Source organism: Cavia porcellus, unplaced genomic scaffold, assembly GCF_034190915.1.
Source record: "Cavia porcellus strain 051 isolate PalLab524CR breed Dunkin Hartley unplaced genomic scaffold, mCavPor4.1 scaffold_1, whole genome shotgun sequence".
Taxonomy (NCBI): domain Eukaryota; kingdom Metazoa; phylum Chordata; class Mammalia; order Rodentia; family Caviidae; genus Cavia; species Cavia porcellus.
The window spans coordinates 73788162-73809308 of record NW_026947484.1 but is presented as its reverse complement, the minus strand read 5'-3'; the positions used below and the strand labels follow the sequence as shown (position 1 = coordinate 73809308).

The 21147-nt window shown below is 41.5% G+C and overlaps 1 protein-coding gene across 41 annotated transcripts in view; it reads right to left on the bottom strand.

The window, feature by feature from the left end:
- Window positions 1–21147, bottom strand: part of Trpm3 (transient receptor potential cation channel subfamily M member 3) — a 764333-nt gene that overhangs the window by 156744 nt on the left and 586442 nt on the right. The gene's annotated exons all lie outside the window — the stretch shown is intronic.

Below are 21147 nucleotides of genomic sequence, written 5' to 3'. Positions count from 1 at the left end.
GTGTATATACACACACAAATATATAAGGAGAACATGTGCATGTATAAAATTATGTCTACTAACTTACCTAGAACCTTATAGGCACCCCAGGGGGGCAGCTTTTAGCATCAGCATTATTTTTATTTGAACCTTTGATTCCTTAGTACACCCGAGGCTGGAAGTATTTTGATACCATTTCTCTTGAGTTTAGAAGAGGATAAAGGTTACTGAAATCTCCATTCTTTTATAAAATTGTGCTAAGCACACTTAATACGTGATCCACACTCTTAACAGATGTTAAAGTGTACAGTGGAATTGTTAACTCTGGGCACAGTGTCGAACAGCAGATCTCTAGAACTTACTTATTTTATGTAACCAAAGCTTTCTACCTGGTGATTGGCAATTGCTCCTACCCCTGGCATTGCTGGTTCTGTAGTTTAACTATTTTAGACTCCTTGCAGCCCTGTGTCTTTTAGTATTGGACAAGATAATTAAGATCATGGCATTTTTTTTCCCTAATGGAGAAGCACACTGATATTGTCTCTTATCTCTATTCTCCCTCAGCTTTTCTTCATTTTATCTGTCTTTATTATGAGATTTGCTCAACCCATTTTATCTTCTCAGTATCTCCGAAGTTCTTCTCTTGGCAATGTGCTGCATTCAGGATTTCCTCCCACGTCTCCTCTAACTCTGCTCTTATTCAGGTCACCAAAGAGCCCCATCTTGCTAACTCTCACGGCAGGTTTTTAACACGTGTGGTATGGGAGGTATCAGCACAGACACTCCCTCTTGAGAATTCTTTCTTTGCTTGGTCCCAGGACATTGCACTTTGCTGGTTTTCCTTTCTACCAACTGGCGGCTGCTTCTCAGGTCTCCTTCATGGGACCTTCCTTGTTTTTCTAACTCTAAAGGTCATCATGCCCAGGGTTTCTGCCTCGGTTCTCCTGTCCACCTGCAGCCCTTCCACTCCATCCACAGGCCTTTCTCAGGAGGCTCGTTCTGTTCTACAGCCAACGTGTTAATTGTTCATCTCTCCCATTCTACTTGTTCTCTGAAGTCTGGGTCCATAAATTAAATGGCCTCGTTGGTGCTCCCACATGGATGTCCAACAGATTTCTTAAAAGTCGCATTTTCAAGAAAAACTCTTGTTCTGCTTTCTCCAAAGCCCAGCCCCACTCCATCTTCCCCTCATCTTAATATAGGCAAACTCGGTTCTTCTAGTTGTTAGGTCAGAAATCTAAAAGCCATCCTTGGCTCCTTTTCCTTCAGATTTCTCATTAAAACCACCAGATAAGTCCTGCTGGCTGCATATTTCAATTGTATCTCCAGTGTGTGTATTTTCACCATCTTCTGCCCAAGTCCACACCACCATCACATTTTGCCTGGATTACCTGCCTCTGAGACTCCAAAATGATATTCTGGCATCCACATTTGACAGATGCCAGAACGATCTTTTAAAAACCCAAATTAGATCTGTCAGGTTACTACCTGTTCAAATTGATTCCCCTCTCATTCATAACAAAGCCTGAATTCTTTGTCTTGTTCTTCTAGGTCCTGACCTCCTCTCCAGGCCACCTCTTCAGCATCTTTTTCTGCATCCCTTGCCTTTCCCCTCCAGGTACATCAGCCTTCTTGCTGTGTCCAACACAGCAAGCATACTCCTGCCTCAGAGTCTCTGTACCTACCCTTTCCTCTTCCTGGGATATTCTGTCTCCAGATTTTGCTGAGTCTCATCTTACTAATTCCTCATCTTCCCTGGGATGTCCTGAAGGAGGGCTTCTCAGATCTCCCTTTCTATCTCCTGATTAACTTCGTACCAGGCACTGCGTAGGTGTGGGTGTGGGGGAGGCATCAGTGAACAAGTTCACTGTGGCCCATCCTATGTTATTCTATCTCATTGCTCTCTATTAATCCTGCTTTTCAAATCTTTCATTGTACATATATTTACTTTCTTATGTTTTTATTATCTCTCTCCTACTAGAACATAGGTGAAATGAGGATAGAGACTGTTGTACCCGCCCCCAGAATATTGCCCAATGGATGGTAAACATATTATAAATGTTTGTGGATGAACGATTGCAAAAATGGTTGGTGAGCAGAAGAACATTACAGGCAGAAACTTTGGAGGGGACAGGCAGAAGCTTTACCTTGGAACGTGTGATGTAGAAGGACATCCTAACTCAAATGGGAATGAATGCTCCAACCCAAAGCTGGCCCCATCAATGTCTCTAGCATTTCTTGAGTACATCCTAGACTTCTGTTCAATATTTTATAATTTGTCATGAGTGGTGGCTTGGCTTTCAACAGAGGCACACTTGCTCCTGGAGTTTTTCTGCTGTGAGCTATGGTCGCATATGCCCATGTTTATTTGTGTACAGTGTGTGCCATGCCAGGCATCTGCTCTGCTTTCTGCCCTTCTGTGTGGCTGTGCCCACAGGTTGTCTGGGAGTTTGCAGGCGTATTCTAAGGAGGTTTGGAAAAGCCTCCCTTCTGAGCCTTCTGACTTATCTTATTGGGACTAAGCAAACTACCAAGAATCGCTAGCTGGCAGAGTGACAGAATCAACCCATACATGGAGACAGGACAGCTGCTGTGGGATGGAGAACTTCCCAGGATGAACGACCCAGGAGGACAAAGAGATCAGGGCTCATGGATGCAGATGGTTGAGGTCTGGTTAGAAATCGAGTTGTTGAGAAACATTTTGTCTCTGCCAGAGCCAAAGCATTGGCATTTAAAGCTATTGACAAGTCCTGGCCACCTCAGGCCTCTGTGTCAGGATTGTGCTTTTGGCCTCTGTCACTCTGCCCTCATCTTTCATCCATAAAGGAACCTGCGAGTTGGTTATTGTGAGGATGGAGGTTAGGATGTGGGCAGGTGTGTTATCTGAGCAAAGTACTTTCCCCCTGACAATTCTGGCGGTCTGGGAATATCTGCCTGCTGCTGCAGGGCCTGGGCATGGTGTGCTCAGGCTGCTGCACATGAGAAATGCAGACATTTGGAGGAGATTGCCATGCAAGCACCGGAAAAGAAATTTGGCATTCTGAATAATTTTTTGAGCATGATATCTCCAGAGAGTGATAGCAAATATAGATTTTTTTCCCCCTTGCTTTCTGCCAATGAATGCATGTGGTTGGGATGTGTATATGTGTGTATCTGCCTGTCTGTCTATCTATCTATATCTATATGTAAGTATACATTCATGCGTGTATGTTATACTGGAGATTGAACCCAGCCTCTTCCCACTGAGCTACATCTCCAGCCCTTTTTAATTTTTCATTATTATTTTGAGACAGGATCTTGCTAAATTGCTAGATTGCGCAGGTTGTGATCCTTCTGCCTCGCCTCCAAAGATACAGGGATTACAGGCATGTAGCACTACACGGTTACAAATGGGGATTAACTATATGAAATGTGGCATGGGAAGGAGAAATGAGCAAGTAAAAGGAGAGGAAGAAAGATTAATTAGAAACATTGCTATTCCGTTCTTTAGAAAGATTTTCTCTCCTCTTTAATACTCTTTTGTTCCCCTTATAGGGTATTGCAAAATGCAAAGAGCTAGCGTTAGAAACCTCTGTATTTGGATGCTGGCTATTTCAAGTATGGTAGTGGCTCAGGCAGGGAACTTAATTCCTCACTCTCATCTTTTAGACTGTAAAATTAGAGAGCTCACATCTATATATAGCGTTGTTTTGAGTGTAACATAGTTCCTGAAATAGAGGCCTCTCTAAATAATAGTGAAAAAAAGAGAGGGAGTAGAAAAAGCAGCATATGGTAGACCTGTGCTGTGCTCACTAATTTATTAAGCAGATATTTAATGATGCAATGGCATGGCAGCTCTGCCTGTGTAGACGCTGACAGTTCAGATAGACAAAAGCACAGGGAAACATGAGTAAGTGAGAGGAGCTCAAAGCACTGGCCAGTGTCATCAGGAAGGACGAGGAGAACGAAGGACTTGCTTTATTTGAGTGGGCAGGTGCAGGTCCTGGGAGAGGGTGGGTGCTGTTTCAGCTGAGCATGAGGAGTCAGAAGGGAGCCAGTCCTGTCCATACTGTACCTCTGGCCCCCCCGCCCCGGCAGAATTTCTTTGCTTCCCCTGAATAGATGAAACTGACCCAGGTCCCCTGGGTGGCTGACAGGCATGCTGCCAGGAAAGAGACGAAGGCCACATTTGGTGGCTCCTGCTTCTGCCCGCCCTCACTGGGGAACCGTGAGTGGTAACCCCTTCCACCCTGCGTGGGCAGCTGATCTTCCTCTCATCTGGAGCCAGGTGGGTGGGAAGCTGCAAAAGCATTTGACTTCACTCAAGTCAATGAGAGGACATTGTGGTGGAGATGAGCATGGCGGTCCAGCTCTAGAGTGAGGCAGGAGCACTGGCCACCACAGCTGACAGCAGGGTGCTGATAAGCAACGTTAGGACTGGGCAGGAGATGCAAGAAAATAAGAGATAAAAGGCAAGATGACAAGGTACAAAAAAGGAAAATACCATCCTGGGATGACAGCACATGCCTGTAATCCTAGTCCTTGGGAAGGCTGAGGCAAGAGGGTCATAACTCTGAGTTTTCCTGGGTAACTTAGTGATTTAGTGAGACCCTATCTAAAAGAAATACACAAATAAAAATGGTTGGGGATGTAGTTCAGTGTGAAAGCCCTGGGTTCAAACATTAGTACCACACACACACACACACACACACACACACACACACACACAGAGAGAGAGAGAGAGAGAGAGAGAGAGAGAGAGAGAGAGAGAGAAAGGAAAATACTATTTAATGTAAAGGAGGCAAATATTTAAAGAGTCAAGATGGAAGATGACTGAACCAGATAAAACCCAAAGATAAATGATAGATAATGATAGCAGAGTCTTCAGAACATGCCTGGCTCTCCCCCCACACCCTTAGGCTACTTCGCTCAGATCAAAGTTTGAACTTGGCGAAGGCAGATAATAAATTAGGAGAAGCATATATTGGGAAATATGTGACCAACGTCAGGTAAATGACCTGGGGGAAACCACAGTGATATAGAAGGAGGTGTGGGGGAATGGGCTCTAATGATAGGGAGTATTTTATATGCATTCTTAGCACTAAGGAGACAGCAATAGGCCTCTTATTTTCAGACGCATCTTCTACAGATAAGTTGTGCGTGCTAATGGCCTTTTTAGTTCCCTCTTATTTTCCCCTCAGCCTTCCACTTCCCCAAAACACAGTGGGGTCAAAAACAATACAATACGTGGTTTGAATGGAGTTTGTGAAATTGGAAGAGAATGGAGGCAATAAATTGGGAAATGGCAGTTTTGGAGCAATGATTTTCAAATTTTAGGCCTGTGACTTTTAGTCAAATGAAGTGTCATTGGGAAAGGGTTAGAGAACTGAAATAAATTAAAACAATGAAAGAGTGGGGCCTGACCTCTCTGATGGAGAGGCAGTGACAACCCAGCATGGTCTGCCTCTTTATTCATACTTACTGAAAAAAATGGAACAGGGGCTGGGGAGGGGTGTGACAGGACCAAAATGCAAGGTATGGATGCTTTGCTGAGATCACTGAAAGCGGAAACAGTCTCAGAGCTCTCTGTGCCGTAGTTAACAGGGAAGAATACCAAGGCCAGACTCCTGCTGGACTGGCCTTGCTTCTGGTCTCAACAACTTGTTTGCTTGGCTCGCCTCTGGTGCTCTGTGCTCAGCCACTGCCTACATTTTTTGTTTTCTCTCAGTTTCTTTGCAGCAAATGAAAATTTTGCTAAATTTCTTAACTTCATTTTATCAGAAAATAGACTCTGATACTAAATAGACCACTAGGTCATAGCCTATGCCTAAGTTGATGATTTTCTGAAATGCATGATTGACTTTTTAGCATAGTGGAGATTACCTCTCCAAAAACTGTTAATGAGAAATGTGGTTCATATACCTGCAACTGCTTGGGAAACAGTGAATCCATACCTAAATGGCTCATGTGCATCTCTGAGAAGTTCAGGGAATGTTCGCAGCTTCTGTGATGTTTGCTGGCCACCATGGAGAGTTCCCTAGTGCAGTGGTCCTAACTCTTGGGAATCTGAGAACTGTGCGTTTTTTTTTTTTCATGAAATGTTGCATATATTTTCAGAGGATTCATAGAACTCCTTAAAGACTTTGAATTGCTTGTGAACTTCAGGCTAAGAATTGTTATTGTTCTGACTGGTGAGAAAACACTGGCTCCCGTATAAAAGAAAAATGCCTATTGGGAATAGACTATGGGGTGGGGCTGGTGCATCCATCCTGCTGCTTGTGCGGTCACAGGGCGCAGTGAATTTAATATGTTAGCAGCAATTCAATGATGTGCATTTCTCCTGCATGATACAAATGAAAGTGTTGGAAAGGTTTTATTCTTCTCTTTGTACCTGGGGAATCCACCAAAAATAAAAATATGAATTTACATTTCACCTAACATGATTTATGAAGGCAATGTGATTTATGGGGTTTCTTGACGGGGTGGCATGTTACTGAGCTGTTTTTCTGAAGGCAGCTGTTCAGCAGACATATGTTTGTGGGGGTAGAGAGACTGAGGGTGTGGTGAGATCAGCAGAGACAGAGCATCTAAGAGGTCACGGCAGGATCCTGGCCTGGGGGGCAGAAAGGAATGCAGAGTAAAGGTGACATGGATGGTCTCACAGTCACCCCAATGTGTAGGAGGACATTCCCAGAGTTGAATTCAAATCACTAATTTTCCTTATATTATTTAGTAAGTCAGCTTTTAAGGGAGTAAAATTATACAATAGTATGTGTTTTTAATGCGTATTACTTGTATTCTATTTATTGTATTATTTTTATTTAATTTTCTCAGGAAAAGAGTATTTTTATCATATTTTTCCATTGCCTCTGGTATACTTTTTTTAAATGGCTGATAAAGGTCAGAAGCATTACAATCCTGTGCATTTTCATTAGCTGGGAAAGAGCCTGAGGTCTGGACAGCGAAGTGGGAAATCGAATGCGTATTTGCTGCTCACTTCTGTTGTCTTCCCCAATCTGTTTTATTGCTTTGGTTAGTAGAAAAAACTAGACATAATTCTTGCCTCACAGTTAGGCAACTCAAATGACACAAGAAGTACAACAGAAATGTGTATATTATACAGCATCATTACGCATGATACACACCACATGTTATTGTTGGCTGTTATGGTTTGGATCTAAAGTATTTCCCAAAAGTTTTATGTTTGAATACGGGTCTGGTAATAAGGGGAGGGCCCCTAGGAGACATGCTGCGAGAGGGTGTCTTCTTGTTCCAAGCTCCTGCTTTCCTTCTGTTTCCTGGTCACTGTGACATGAGCAGTTTTCCTCTGCCAGGCCCCTCTGCCATGTGTTTCTTCCTTGGAGCCACCTTATCGTGGACTCAACCCCTAAAACTGTAACCTGAAATAAACTTCTTCCCCTTTAAATTGTAAATGTTGGGTATTTCATTCTAGCCACACAAAAGTGATTAAGGCAGAAGTCTTGGCAAGAAATTGTATAAATGACATTTCCTTTAAGTTTCTTTTTAATTTTAGTAAAATTTGAAAAAAAATAGGGGGCTGATCTAGATAGTATGTTTACTATCTCCTCATAGAAATATAATGCCTAATGCATGGGTGGGTAATGGGGTGCTTTCTAGGAGTACCAACCAACAAGGGAATCTCACAGTTTAATAAATGTTCAGATCATTCCAGGAATGAATGAGAGAAAATGGGCTTCTACTTTAAAGTGAATTTAACTTTGTTATCCTTGATATTTAGAATGGAATCAGCTGGACCATGGTGGGAAGAACTCAGGATTTGTACGAAGATGCTGCTAGCTCACGTCCAAGGTTATCATCTACTAACTAACACTGGGCCTGTTGAAATCGTAGTGTCTCGGAGATATGAATGCTGAATTCAGCAAGATCAATTTTTGATCAAATATGATAATATAAAGATGACTTCGCTAACCCTAAAGTGCTTCACAAACATCACCTTCATAAGGTACAATAAATTCTCTATTGAGTCCTTTTGTGGCCTTTGCATATATTACTTTAGTACTTATAATTAATCTTGCAATTTATATATTGCTACCTTGCTTTTTAGGAGGACAAAAGCAAGGCCTCTGGATGTAAACTAATTTTCCAATATTTTGAATTATGTGGTAGACATGGAACTTGAAGCAGGCAAATGAACTCTGAAGCCTGTATTCTCCTTATTCAAGGAATGTTGGGTGACGTTGAATCATCTGAGTTTCAGAAGCTCTAAAAGTTTCTTGGCTTCCTACTGCATGTTGGAAAATGCTTTTAATCCAGCCATGCTGCCTCTGTAGGAAATGCTTACAAGTTTTTGTTATCTTGGTGTCCATTCTGAAGACAAATTTAACTTTTTCGTACTTGAAGGGCTCCACCATCCTAGACACAATCTCCAGGTCTACACCTTGCCCAGAGGCCTCAAGCCAGTGTCTAAAGATAAGAACTTAGAGGCAGCTCTCTTGCTTAGTCAACTGAGTTCCAGCTTTCCTTCTTCCCTTAGGGATCATTTAGAGATTCGCCTGTGAATTTAGTGACTCACAGGCTTTGTTCTCCCTCTGGCTCTTTCCTGCCACATGTAACCATGGTATAAAGAACCATGCTCCCATCCTCTTTGTAACAGCTGCATATGATGATAGTTTCGAACTCTATTCCTATTGCAATGATGAACTGAATCTGTGCCTTCCCTCAGAAAAGCTGGCTCGGTGATGGAGAACCTTTTAGACTGTTCAATAGTAACGAACAGCCTGTGGCAGCATGCATGCCATAGTTCACCTCCCCTGCACTAGGGCTGCCCTTGGCCAGGTTTTATTTACTTATTTAATTGAGATGCCTGTTGGAATGGCTGGGGAGGACAAAGTCAGCCTCCTCGTGCCAAAGTGATGGTTTGGCAGGTGTGGACTGGTCAGGGCCCCGGAGAAGAGCCACAACAGCTTCTGCCAGTATGAACACATTCCTTGTGTGAAGGACTCCAGATTGGGCATTGGGTTCCAGCCAGGTGAAAGAACTATCCCACGAAAGTCACACTGTAAATACATCAACTGCCCTTCAGGGCAGGGTTGCTAACTGCCCTGGTTCTAGAATCCCAACTTAGCTGAGGCTCTCAAAACACCCTGAATGGCATTTAAAATGCTCAGATTTAAATGATGCTATTAAGAAGACTTTTCAATAAGATTTAAAAAACAGTTCAGTATAATTCAGCAACTATCTCAAAATACATTTCTATTTCTTCCCAAACATTGCACTGGAGGGGACAGTTTTTAAATGACCCACAACTCCATGACTCAGAGATCCCTGTACAGTTATAACAACCTCTCTCTTAGGGCTAGAGGAGGTCTTTTTGGCTTATCTGGTATTATGTGTTAAATTAGATTGGAGGAGGGCTGTGGATTTGAACTGACCACCTCCTCAGGGCCCAACAGATAACCAATACAGAGTTTGGTCACAGTAATTGAGGGTGGCTGTTTGTAGAGGCCCTGGAGCCAACTAACTTATAAGCAGTTAAGCTGTAATCAATTGACTGGTACATTGGCTAGGTGTAGCCAATTAAGTTGTTTACTCTGTTATCACTGGAGTTTTCAGAGCTTTCTGTGGTTCTGGGACTGTCCTCTTTGTAAGCTGGGGGTCTTTTGTTTGTTTGCTTTGTTTTTCTTTCTTCAAAGACTACTAAATTTAATTGATCTAAGGACTTTTTCCTTTTTTATGGCACTAGGGGTTCAAGCAGGGCCTTACACGTCCCCCCTGCAATTTAATTCTTTCTTTTTTGAGCTAGAATTTCAGTAAGTGGCTAAGATGCCCAGCTTGGGCTTGAATTTGTGATCTTCCTGCTTTAGCCTCCCCAAATGCTAGGATTACAGGAGGGATTTCCCTTTTATTAACAAGTTTTTTTTTTTGTCTTTTTCTTTTCTATCGGTACCGGGGATCAAACTCATGACTGCCTGCAACACAGGCACTTATGCCACTGAGCTAAATCCCCAGCCCCTAGTTGGTGTCGTTAGCAAGACCTGAAGTAGAGCAGCAGCAGCCCTGCGGCCCTCAGTCAAGAAGTAGAAGAGTGTGTGTGTGTGTGTGTGTGTGTGTGTGTGTGTGTGTTGCCGTTTTCCTGCTGCCAAGAGGGTGGTGGGTGATTATCTCAGAGTTTGATGCACTGTTGTGAATCTTCTGAGCAAATTCTATCCCTTAGGAGGTTTGGAAGTTACAGAAGAACTAGGAGTGGGTGTTGCAGGTGAGGCCTCAGGTGTCTGACATGGTCAGAGGAAAAACTGACTTCTATGGAAGCAGGCGAGGTTACTAGAAGACAGGAAACGATGGTTTCTCTGAATCGGGGCACATGGCACCCCACTCTCTGGAACTTCACCCTCCGGATCTCCATCCAGGTTAGTATCTACTCAGAGAGCCCATGTAGTCTTAGGAGGGAAACAGGACCGGTTTGTCCTGTGAGAGGACATGCAGTGACCATTTGGGACTTGGTGGTGGGTCTCAGTCACACAGAAACTGGACAGGAACTCCAGCCAATTTCATGGCTCAGAGCACATGCTTTTTCTATGGCAAAACTTGGAATTTCAGTGACCACAATAAAAAAGTCTTAACTGGGATGCTGGACATAAAGAATTTAAACCTGCTCAGAGGGACACAAAATTAGCAGAGAGAGGCCTTTAGAAGGTTAAATGAGGTAAGAAAAATGTTATAGACGGCCAGCCCTTAAAGCAATGAGGTCAGCTTCTTCAGTCATGTTTATGCTTTGGTTGAAATCTTCAGCTAGAGCTAGAAGGAAAGGTGACTTATTCTGGCATGGAAGATGCTCTGTATGCTCTGCTGTGAATGAGCCCTGCCTGGCCTTAGTAGTTTAGTTAGAACACAGGATAGGCTGGAAGCTGTCTATTTTTGCTCTTTGAGACCTGCTTTTAAAAGCAAAGGAAACTCAGTTTTGTGTAGAGGTCTGCATTTATTAAGTGTCCTGTACTGGGAGGAAAGGAAGGATACACTCATTAGAAATATTTACAACATTTTGGCCCTTATTTACACTTTTGGTTTCTCACACAAGAGAAACAACGTAGAATTTACACATGTGTTTGATTTTTCATTTAAGTCCATGGTCTTAAGGTGCATCCATTTAGCTAAGAATATCAAACTTGTTCTTCCTTATGGCAAAATAGTATTCCATGTATAAAGACCAAAATGTAGAATAGATATTATGAAATAGGAAGAAAATGTTCAAATGGGAAGGGGAACCAGCGAGAGGGGAGGGAGAAAGGAAGGAAAGGAAAAGAAAACAAAATGAAAAAATGGAAAGAAAGTTTTTGTAAATGAGGGGAAAAGGGTTGAAGGTCAGGTAGGGGACTGGGGATAAAAAAGGATCCAGTTATATCATGTACAGGCACTATGATGAATGTAATCATTATGTATACTTACAACGTACCAATAAATTTGAAATAAAAAATATTTACAACAGAGAAGGCAAAAAGGTTTGGGTCTAAGTGACCAGCCTCTTCCCTGGCTGTTTTGCCTTATGGGGCTTTCCTCTGATGTTTGTCATGGCAGGTGATGGTGTTTGGGCCTGAAGTTTGATCAAATGAGTGGCTTAGCTAGCAGTCATTTAGGATAGCAGTTATGGCGCACGGCTAAAATGTGCCCCAAATATCCTAAGTGGTCAGAAGTGGGACTCTTGGGGGCACTGTCCTCATTGGATGAACTACCCACTGATGAGTTTTGGAGGTGCACTGTGCTGTCAGGGGTGGATCACAGAGGCGTGACTTCCTGTCTCTGGCTCCTCCTCTTTCTCTGCTTTCTGGCAGCCAGCTTTCCTCCACCAAGTGCTTCTGCCATGCTGTTTCTGCCTTGGAGACCGCCCATCGTGGCTGAACCCTCTGAAACCATGAACCAAATTATGCCTTGTCGTCTTCAAGTTGCAGGTGTAGTGTATTTGGGGCTGGGAAAGTGACTAACACAGCAGGCCCATCAAGAAAAGGGTTAGAGCCTTTGACTCATCTGCCTGGAGTAAGGAGAGAAATGTCAGGGGCAGGAGAAGAAGGCAGATCCTCAGTTAGCGGTTTTGGGGAAAGACGTTTAGGCCCCTAGAAGAAAAGATAGCTTATAACCAGGTCCCTCTGGGTGTGGTGAAAGGTTCCTCTCTAACCTTAACTTATGATTGAGAATTAATTTGCAAGGTACTGATAATGTCTGAGTTCCTTTGGATGCCCTGCCTGTAAATAAATGAGGTAAATTTATTTAATTTTATTTTTTTGTTTTTGCTTGTGGTACTAGGAATCAAACTCAAGCTCCTCAATATTTAGTTTCCTGTAATGAATAATTCAAGCATAATTGTTAAGGAGTGAACAGGGTAAATATAAATTGGATAGAAATCTGTGGATGAACTTAAAGTTTCAGGATGCTTTTCAAGTGGCTTCATGTCCTGGAGTTTTGCTGGGCTGAATTAAGTGGTAGAGATGTATAAAAGGTCTGAGATGCTTTTAGTTAAAATGCTGAAGCTTGCTCCTCAGCTGTTCTGGTTTTGTCATGCATTAGAGGGGGAGAGTGTGGTAACCATGAGCCTGAGTGTCAGGAGACTCCAGTTAGCTGTCATGATTGGGGCTACTGCTAGAGTTTCTTCTGAAAAGAAAACAGCTGCTCATTGCTTTTGCTGAGACAATGTGAAATGCACCCTGAGTAGTTATAAACGCTAACAAGTATATTTGTTTAGTGGACAGCTGACAATGTCCTATGTGTCGGTGGGGGTCAAGGTAGAGGATATGACAGCTGGGTAGAGGTGACAGAGTGTCAGAGGAGAGATAAAGACACACCGGAGTACAACATAGCAGACTGGTAACTGTGTTAGGTACTATGAAGAAAGGGGATGTCTAGTCATTATTACCACCATTAATATCTGTGAGTGGATACATGGTTGATTTGAGAGCCTCAGGACAGTCATTTCTGTTGCCATTTACCTGGTGTTGAGACAAACCTCCAGGCTTGCTTCAATGTTTGCTAATTAAAGTGAAATGGTATTCATCTACAAAATGTTGATGTAAGTTCAAAATTGCTTGCTTCCTGGGTTTTCACCAGAAATTAAAGTTACTAGGAGTTTAAAAAGTCAACATATGGAAATTAAAATTAAAAATATCTCTGCCTAGGAGAAAGGTCTTTCCTTTTGGTAAGTGAAGCTATAAGGTATGAATGATGTGGTTGATATTGTTGAGGAAAAGATTAGTGTTTTTCTAGTTTAGACATCGCTCAAGGGTTGTTTTAGAATGAAGGAAATAATGATAAAACTGAATCATTGAGATTGCAGATAGGTTTATGCAGTCTTGTTAAAGCGTTTTTATATGTGATCAGGCTGGCTAAAATCAGAAAGAGATCATAAGTTTTTCTAAGAATGGAGCATTATTATAAAAGAATGTGCAAAATTAGAATATGATTCCTTATGTTGAAATAACAAAGCTTTCTACAAGAGTTTATTTGCTCTTATTAAGTCTTTTGATCCCTGAAGAAAACTGGATCTTCTCTATTGAAAGGTAGAGATTCTCCTCTTCCTATACTGTAGCTTTTTGTATTTTCCTTTGAAATCCTTGTCTTTGTGATTTAATGACTATTTCACAGTGACCCGTGATTTCCTTTTGATCAAGAGTTTTAAATCTTTGTTTTGAAAAACTTTCCAAAATCGAGTTCTAAATTTAGTATTTTGACTTTGAACTAATTGGGACATTGCGGAGGACCCTGGAAGGTCTGAAAGAGATAAACTAATTAGACTTCTTTGATGCATTAAGTTACCAGGGAAACACTGTTTAATAATGAACAGTGCCACATCTACAAGTTGTATCTGCATAGATATGTTATTGAAATATGTTGCACAAATTGTGTGAAACAGGAAAATCTAAGAGTTGATTTTAATCATATTCCTATTATCTCAAAATAACTATTGTATGCAAGAGAGGCAACCAAAAGTTTTTCATAGTGAGCCATGCTCAGGTCTCTAACCTGGGTCAGGTCTTTGTTAGTTGGTTATTGTTTTGATTTTCTTCTAAACGCATTGACATACTCTTCTATTATCCCCTGGGAGGTACATGTGCAATAGTTCCTCTCCCTTGTGGTTTTGTCCATTAAGAAGAGGAAGAAGAAAAGATGGAAACTGAGAGAAGAGCAGTGTGACTCAGTGACAGTGATAACTATGACTAGAAGTGATGCCAGGGGAAAACAAGACCACTGTGCTTACATTCTGATTGGTTCCTGTAGTTACTCGTAGAATAACTGCGATAGTAATTAACAACTCCCAAGGACTTCCTAGGGAACCATATACTTTGCTAGGATTCTTTACACATGGTTCAATGCTTAACTCTCCCCAGAATTCTAGGGTGGAGGGCACAAACAATCCTCAGGAACATCTCCTTCATGATGCCGGACTCCAGTCTTCCAGCTAACACTGACTTCCCCTTGCTTGTACTATTAAAAATCTGAAAACATCTATTTTTGTAAGAAACATCTTGGATTTTTCAGTCTTTCTCAACTCTAGGATGTCTACTTACAAAAGGAGATGAAATGTTATTCTTGCTTGGCTTTTATGAATCTATTAAAAGATAGAGAATTGGATTTATTGTCCAGTGTCTTGGAAAGATCCATCCACTCTCTGGAGTCTTGAACCATAATGCAGAAAATGAGAAGCCATGTAATATTCTGGATACTTCTTAGCCTTGCATTCGGTGGGGGCTACAGGATATTTGAAATCATGAGTTCAGTCTTAATTCTTTTTGTTATACTTACGTTTGCATTACTGGAGTTAAATTCAAGACATAGTCTAGCCCAGAAAAGAAGGAAACTTCAAGCATGCCTGATACCATGACAATAAGTATCATTGTAACTGTTTAAAGCTGAGAATCCTGGGAAGTCAGGTTAAGTCACATGTCTGCATCTAGAGCTAGCTCTTCATAGTCACCAGATCAGATCCCCTCCTAGAGACCCAAACCATGAATACCTGGGTCTGACTCAAATCTTAAGTCCATAAACCAGATCTATAAGTCCCTAAGGAGATATGCTACTATTAGTAGAGATTTTAACAGAATTTATGGATACTGAATATGTATCACTCCCCTAAGTGTATATTCATTTAAATGTATTCATTCACCCGTCATCCATTAAGTGAAGATTTACTTCCTGATATGCATATGCTATGGTACTAAGCACAGTCAGGCATGAGTGAGTGCAGGAGAGAACAGTCAATGAATCAAGCACAGAATGAACCCAGAAGAGCTCACAGGGAAAGGTGGACATTCACATGAACAACTGAAAGTATAAGTGATGAGGTCATGAAGGCTTCCGGCTCATGGGTGGGATTAGTGGTCTTGTAAAAGAGGCCTGAAGGATCTTGAACACCCTCTCCACTGCATGATAATGAAGCAATAGGCATAGGTTGTAAGAATCCCTTCACCGAACCCCAGAGCTGTGGGCACCTTGATCTTGCTCTTCACAGCCTTCAGAAATTTGGACAATACATTTGTGTTCATAAGCTACGCAATGTATGATATTTTACCTTCCAAGTGGACCAAGAGAGTAGGTCCTCAGTAACCTCTTGACTGATGATGTTTAAGAAATAATCAGTTTCTTTTCTTTCCTTTACATTCTGAGTTGACCAGATAGACCTACTTAATACCCTTGTCTTGGTGTTGGCTTCTTGAATTTAGACTCTTGCTTGGAATTGAAAACCAGCTCTAGAGAGGTAAGTGGGAAGCCCATGGCACCATCCCACAGAGGCTTTGAAGTACATTACAGAAACCCCAAGAAGTAAGAGATTAAGATGTTAATTTTGTCACAAATTGTGATGAGAACAGTACTTCTATATTCAGGCTGTGACTTTGAATACATTCTGATGAATTCTCCAGACACAATCAACAGCCAAAATAAGCCACTGGACAACTGTCTTATTTTGGGAACTGTAGGGCAGGGTTAATGACAGTGTGGTTGTTACAATTGTAGTAATTTACCAAAACCAATACCATCAAGCAGGAAAACTGTAAAGGACTGTAGACTCTAAGAAATAAAAAGGATTGAAACTCAAGATTTTTTCCCTATATTTTCTAATCAAATAACAGAATCAAATCATCTTGGAGATGTTAGTACAAGATGGTTGCTGTCTTTTTAACTTCCAAAACAATTAAATGCAGGCTCATATTTTACCTTTACAAGAAGAAATAAGGCATGTAACTATTTCACTTGTGTAAAAAGGATGAAGAACAAAATCTACTTGCTCTAATACAGAATCAGTGAGTACTGAAATCTCTCCTTTCTTTTCTTTGCCAGCTACCACCAGGCATCTCATTTAAAATAATTACTACTTATTCTGGATTATATTAGCAACTAATCCTAGCAGAGGTTACACACATTTAGTAATAAGTGTCGAGGACCTTACGTGAACAATGCTGCCTGAAAACGTCCACCAATGGACAGCTTAGACATAGGCCACCAGGCAGCTGCAGACTTACAAATGTACTTTTCTGTTGAAAATTGCAGTAGATAATTATGAAATGCCACAGTTGGGTGCTTGCAGTTGCATTTAAACAGAATGACTTTTCAGATCCAGGAAACTGGGAATTCAGAAAGCCTGAACTGCTTGGTGAAAAAAATGGTAAAATAAAGTAAAAAAATTGGGAATGAAATTCTAGACTGTATTCAGCTTATGAAGGGCTTGGAAAGCAATCAGTCCAGGGACCCCAAAGATGAAGCCTGGACCACTATACAGAAAGTGTGGGAGAGAACAAGGTTTTCTTCTGGAGACCAGGTAGCAGCCAATCACAATGGCCCCAGGGATGGACAAGGAATGGTGGGTACTGGAATCAAAGTAGAGGAGGCAAATACAAAGACACTGCCAAAAGAAAATCAAGGTGGCTTGGCAATGACCGCTGGGTGGCAGTGTAGTGAGGTGAAGAAGGGTCAGCATCTCAGGACTGAAGGAATGAAATGACTGGGGGCAGCATCAGAGAAGCAGTCAGGGTACTGGAAGGACTGATTTGTTTCCAGATATGTGAACTTTAAAGGAACAATGGGAAAACTAAGTGAGATATCCAGCTACATGTTGCAGTGACGGTGGTGGGGATGGGTCAGAGATACAGCATCATGAATGATTTCCAAAGAGATCATTGTTAAAGCCTGCAGGAGGAAATGGTATTACCCAGAAATAAAGGACACTGCAGGAAATATTTAAATGAGTCTCACCCAAAAGGTGAGACTGTCTTAATGATGAATAAAATGTAAAAACAAAAACAAAACTCAAAACATTATAGCACAGAATACATACAAATAGATTAAAATAATTAAAAGTGAATTTCTAATATGACATAAAGCAAAAGCTATATGTCTTTTTCAAGAAGCTCACTTAAAACCTAGCATATAGAAAAGTTGAAAATAAAGAAGCAAAGTAACTTTCTTTTCCAGGCAAGTATGAACTGAAAGACGTTGATGTAAGTATATTAATATCAAATGAACTGAAATGTAAAGCAGAGGTATTGACAGGAATGATCCAGTTTGCTGAATAATAGAAAATAACTCATTATAAAATATAACTAGTTTAAAAAGTTTATAAGCCTAGAAGCATAACGTCAAGTATATAAAGGAAAAATGACAGAATTTCAAGGAGAGATTCACATAATTTCTTATGGCAGTAGGTTTTAAATTCTTTAAAAATATGACACAAAGGAAAAATGCACTGGGAACAAAGCTTGAGTCTGTTTTTATGGAAGGACAAGGGAAAGCACGAAAGCTGAAGGGTCCGTGGAAGACTGCAGAGTCACGTGTTTCAGGAAGGTGGAAGGTAAAGGTTGAACCCACTACAATGGGAGGCCTGAACAGGGTTACTGCCCAAAATATGTAGTTTCCAGGGCAGGTTCCCACAGGAAGTGTGGAGTGCTGGCATGAGGAGCTTGTGTTGGATAAACTTACAAGAAGCAGGGTACCATTTCCTCTGGTACCAGATAGAAGGAGAACAGCTTGCATCAAGATTACCTCTTATGGAATGGAGGAGAAGAAAGTGGGGACGTTTCAATTTATAGTCTTTGATCTTGTGTTCAGCATGAGAAGAATGAATCTTTTAAGTTCAGTTCATTTCCAGTTTTAATCCTAATTGTATGTGTGTACAGTTTGACAAACTGACCTTAGAGTTTATGGAAGAGCAAAGGATTAAAATAGCTGGCAAACTGGAGGAAATAACAAGGAAGAGTGACTTTCCCTATCATGTGAGGGCTTATTAAACTACACTGATTAGGAAAGTCAGATGTGTGTAAATAGAACCTTGATTTGTGATGGATCTGGTATACATAGTATGAGGGTGGACCATTTGTAACTGGTCCATTTGGTAAATGATTCAGGCCAGATAGTCATGGATGTGATCTTCTACACCATTTAACATGCAAAAAGTCAGTTCTAGATGGGTCACAGGTCTCATGTGAAAGCTTAAGCTAGATTTTTTTTTTGGAAGAAAATAGAGAATGTCTTTGTAATATTTAGATAGGTGTTTATGAAATAAGAGATAAAAAATTCAATGCAAAATGTCTGATACATTTACATTAAACTTGAGAATTTCTGTTTATTAAAGGAAAGGCAAATATTGTGAAGAAATATCCCTAAAGGGGAAGAAGCTAGCTGACACAGGGTTAGCATTGAAAATATGAAACAGGAATAAGGGAAAGTAGGTGTGACTTACAATTTGAAAATATAGAAGAAGAGGCTATCAATGAAGACAAATACAAGACTTTCCCAGCTCTCTAGATGAATTGAAACCACAGTGCTCAGATTGGGAGTGACAGGGAAACACTTGGGCACATGGCAGTGAGGACTACAGATTCCTAAAGGTCCCGCAGCTGGCAGGGAGGACAGGGTGCTGGGCATCATTGGTGCAACCATGGAAAGTGGTAAATGAGAAGTTGCCCTGCTCTGTTGGCTGTCATGACTTATTGGGGGCTCGGAGGGCTGCGTCCAGCCAGGGCTGGTGTGTTGACAGTACTGGTGGAAGACAGCTCTGCAGGAGCTTCGAGGGCAGGCAAGTGCCCCAGGAGTAACAGAGAGAGAAAGCTGACACTGTTCTCTGCAAAGGAAGAGACTATAGTTTCTCCTTACAAGATTAAGGTTAAGGTGTGGCTGGCCACTGGAGCCCTCTTTTCACGTCTTGATCTTCTTTATGGCCAGATAATGCTTGAGGAAGAAGGGAGTACGGGACATTAGGTTCTGATACCTTAAATCTGTGCTCATGTTGATGCACTACTGCAGACAGGTTTTTTTTTTTTTTTTTAAGACACAAAAACTGCTGGAAGCATCTCACAGGTTGGTTTCTAGGGGGCCATGTCTTCTCAAAAGATCAGAGATTTTGAGTAATCAGAGGAGAGGTGAATTTCTTCAAGAACTGCATGAAATGAATAGAAAGTGCAGTGGTATCCCCATATGGTGACATCAAGTGGAGCTGCTTCCCCTACCAGGATGCCACGAGGCCTCTTTCCCCAAGGCCACACTGACTTGAGGTGTACATTCTACAAACTGTGTAAGACATCTTTTGATGTAAGCTAATTGGATGATGGAGGAAGAAAGGTATCTCAGAAGTTCTTAGGGCCAAATCTCTTAGCTGAACTTGGCAAAGGTCATAGTGGTCTCAAAATATGATATTCCATGTAGTTTGGAAGCGTCATCAAAGGACATATACATGCTATGTGAAAGAGGAGGGTCCCATCATGCAAGGCATCCTTGTGTGTGCACCATCGTTACCACCTTGTGACTGGGTGGTATCTTGTAGCAGTCAGCCCTAGCCAAGCTCTGGGTGCATCACCATCCTGACTCTAAGTGAGGTATGTCTTGGTCCCTCCTTACTTCTGTGGAAGAAGAAGAAAACGCTGGCTTCATTCCACTCGATTTGCAGCATACTTAGTACTGTCTGTGCATATAGTCTATCACAAGTGGAAATTATTTTAATTGTAATTATGATGTCAAAAATTTCTAATGTTTCTCTCCTGCTATAGAACAATAACTTACTGCTTGTTCAGAGTGCATTTCCTTGGCTTGAGGCTTCACCTTTCTTATAATAAATAAATTAAATTACAGCACAGTTGACCTTTTAAATAGGACCCATAATTAAGCAACCTGATCAGCGATAAGGAGGAATACAATAGAACAGTTCCAGAAAATACCTGGAGAAGCTCATTCAGCATCATTTGGTTTTATGAGCTTGAGCTTGTGCTTAGACTTGTGTTAGAACTGCCTTTCTAGGAAATGTGTGGGACCGCCAGAATGGATAATTCTTGTAAGTTTACATGGTTAGCTTTGGCTTCAGCATTGGAAAAATACTTAAACTACAGGAGAAAAAATGGTGTGGCTCATGGAAGTTCAAGTTGCAGGCAACTTGGTGGAGGAAGTATGTGAGCTTGGCATATTCGAGCTGGGAGGATCGCCACGTGGGCAGGTCTCCGGGTGACACAGGCTCTCCGGGAGACAGCAGTCATAAGTCTGCAGCCTAAATGCTTACTGGCCAGGGTAAGCACTTGGGTGCTGGATATCCAAGGATTGGCGGTTTCCCCTTCTGCTCTCTGTCATTCCACACCTGGAAGCTGCTGGAAGGGTTCTCACATAGGCTGCGCAGATGCTTTCTGGAGACCTGTCTTGCTTAATACAATCAACACCTTTTAAAATCTCAATAATTTACCAATTAGGTCACTGATTGGGTTCAGAAGACCTTTGGAAATAGTTTCTGCTTGCTGAGGCCTGATGAGAACCTGCTCAGAGCGGGCAGTTCAATACCTTGGCTTCCAAAAGGCAATTTCTGAATACTTTCCCCCGAGATTAAATACCACTGAATTTGAGTCCTACTCCTTGTTTACTAAGCATGTAGAAGTTGAGAGTAATGACTGCACCTTTCTCATCTGGGTAGTTGCAAAGTCACGTGAGTTAAAACATGGAAAGATTTAGCTGCCTGCCTGGTGTATAGTAAGTGCTTATTAAATGTTACCTCTTGTTATTTCTGTTCACTCTAACAGAGGATCCCTGTAATACCACATTTGTAAGGCAGTTCCCTCTGATACAAGAAATGTTTCTGTAGTCACCAAAAGACACTTCAAACACTGTGCACACATTTGTGGGATTTCTTGAGTGTGTCTGTTTTCCGACTGTACAGATTAACATGTTACTTTGGTTGTTCATCACTGAAGACAACTGACA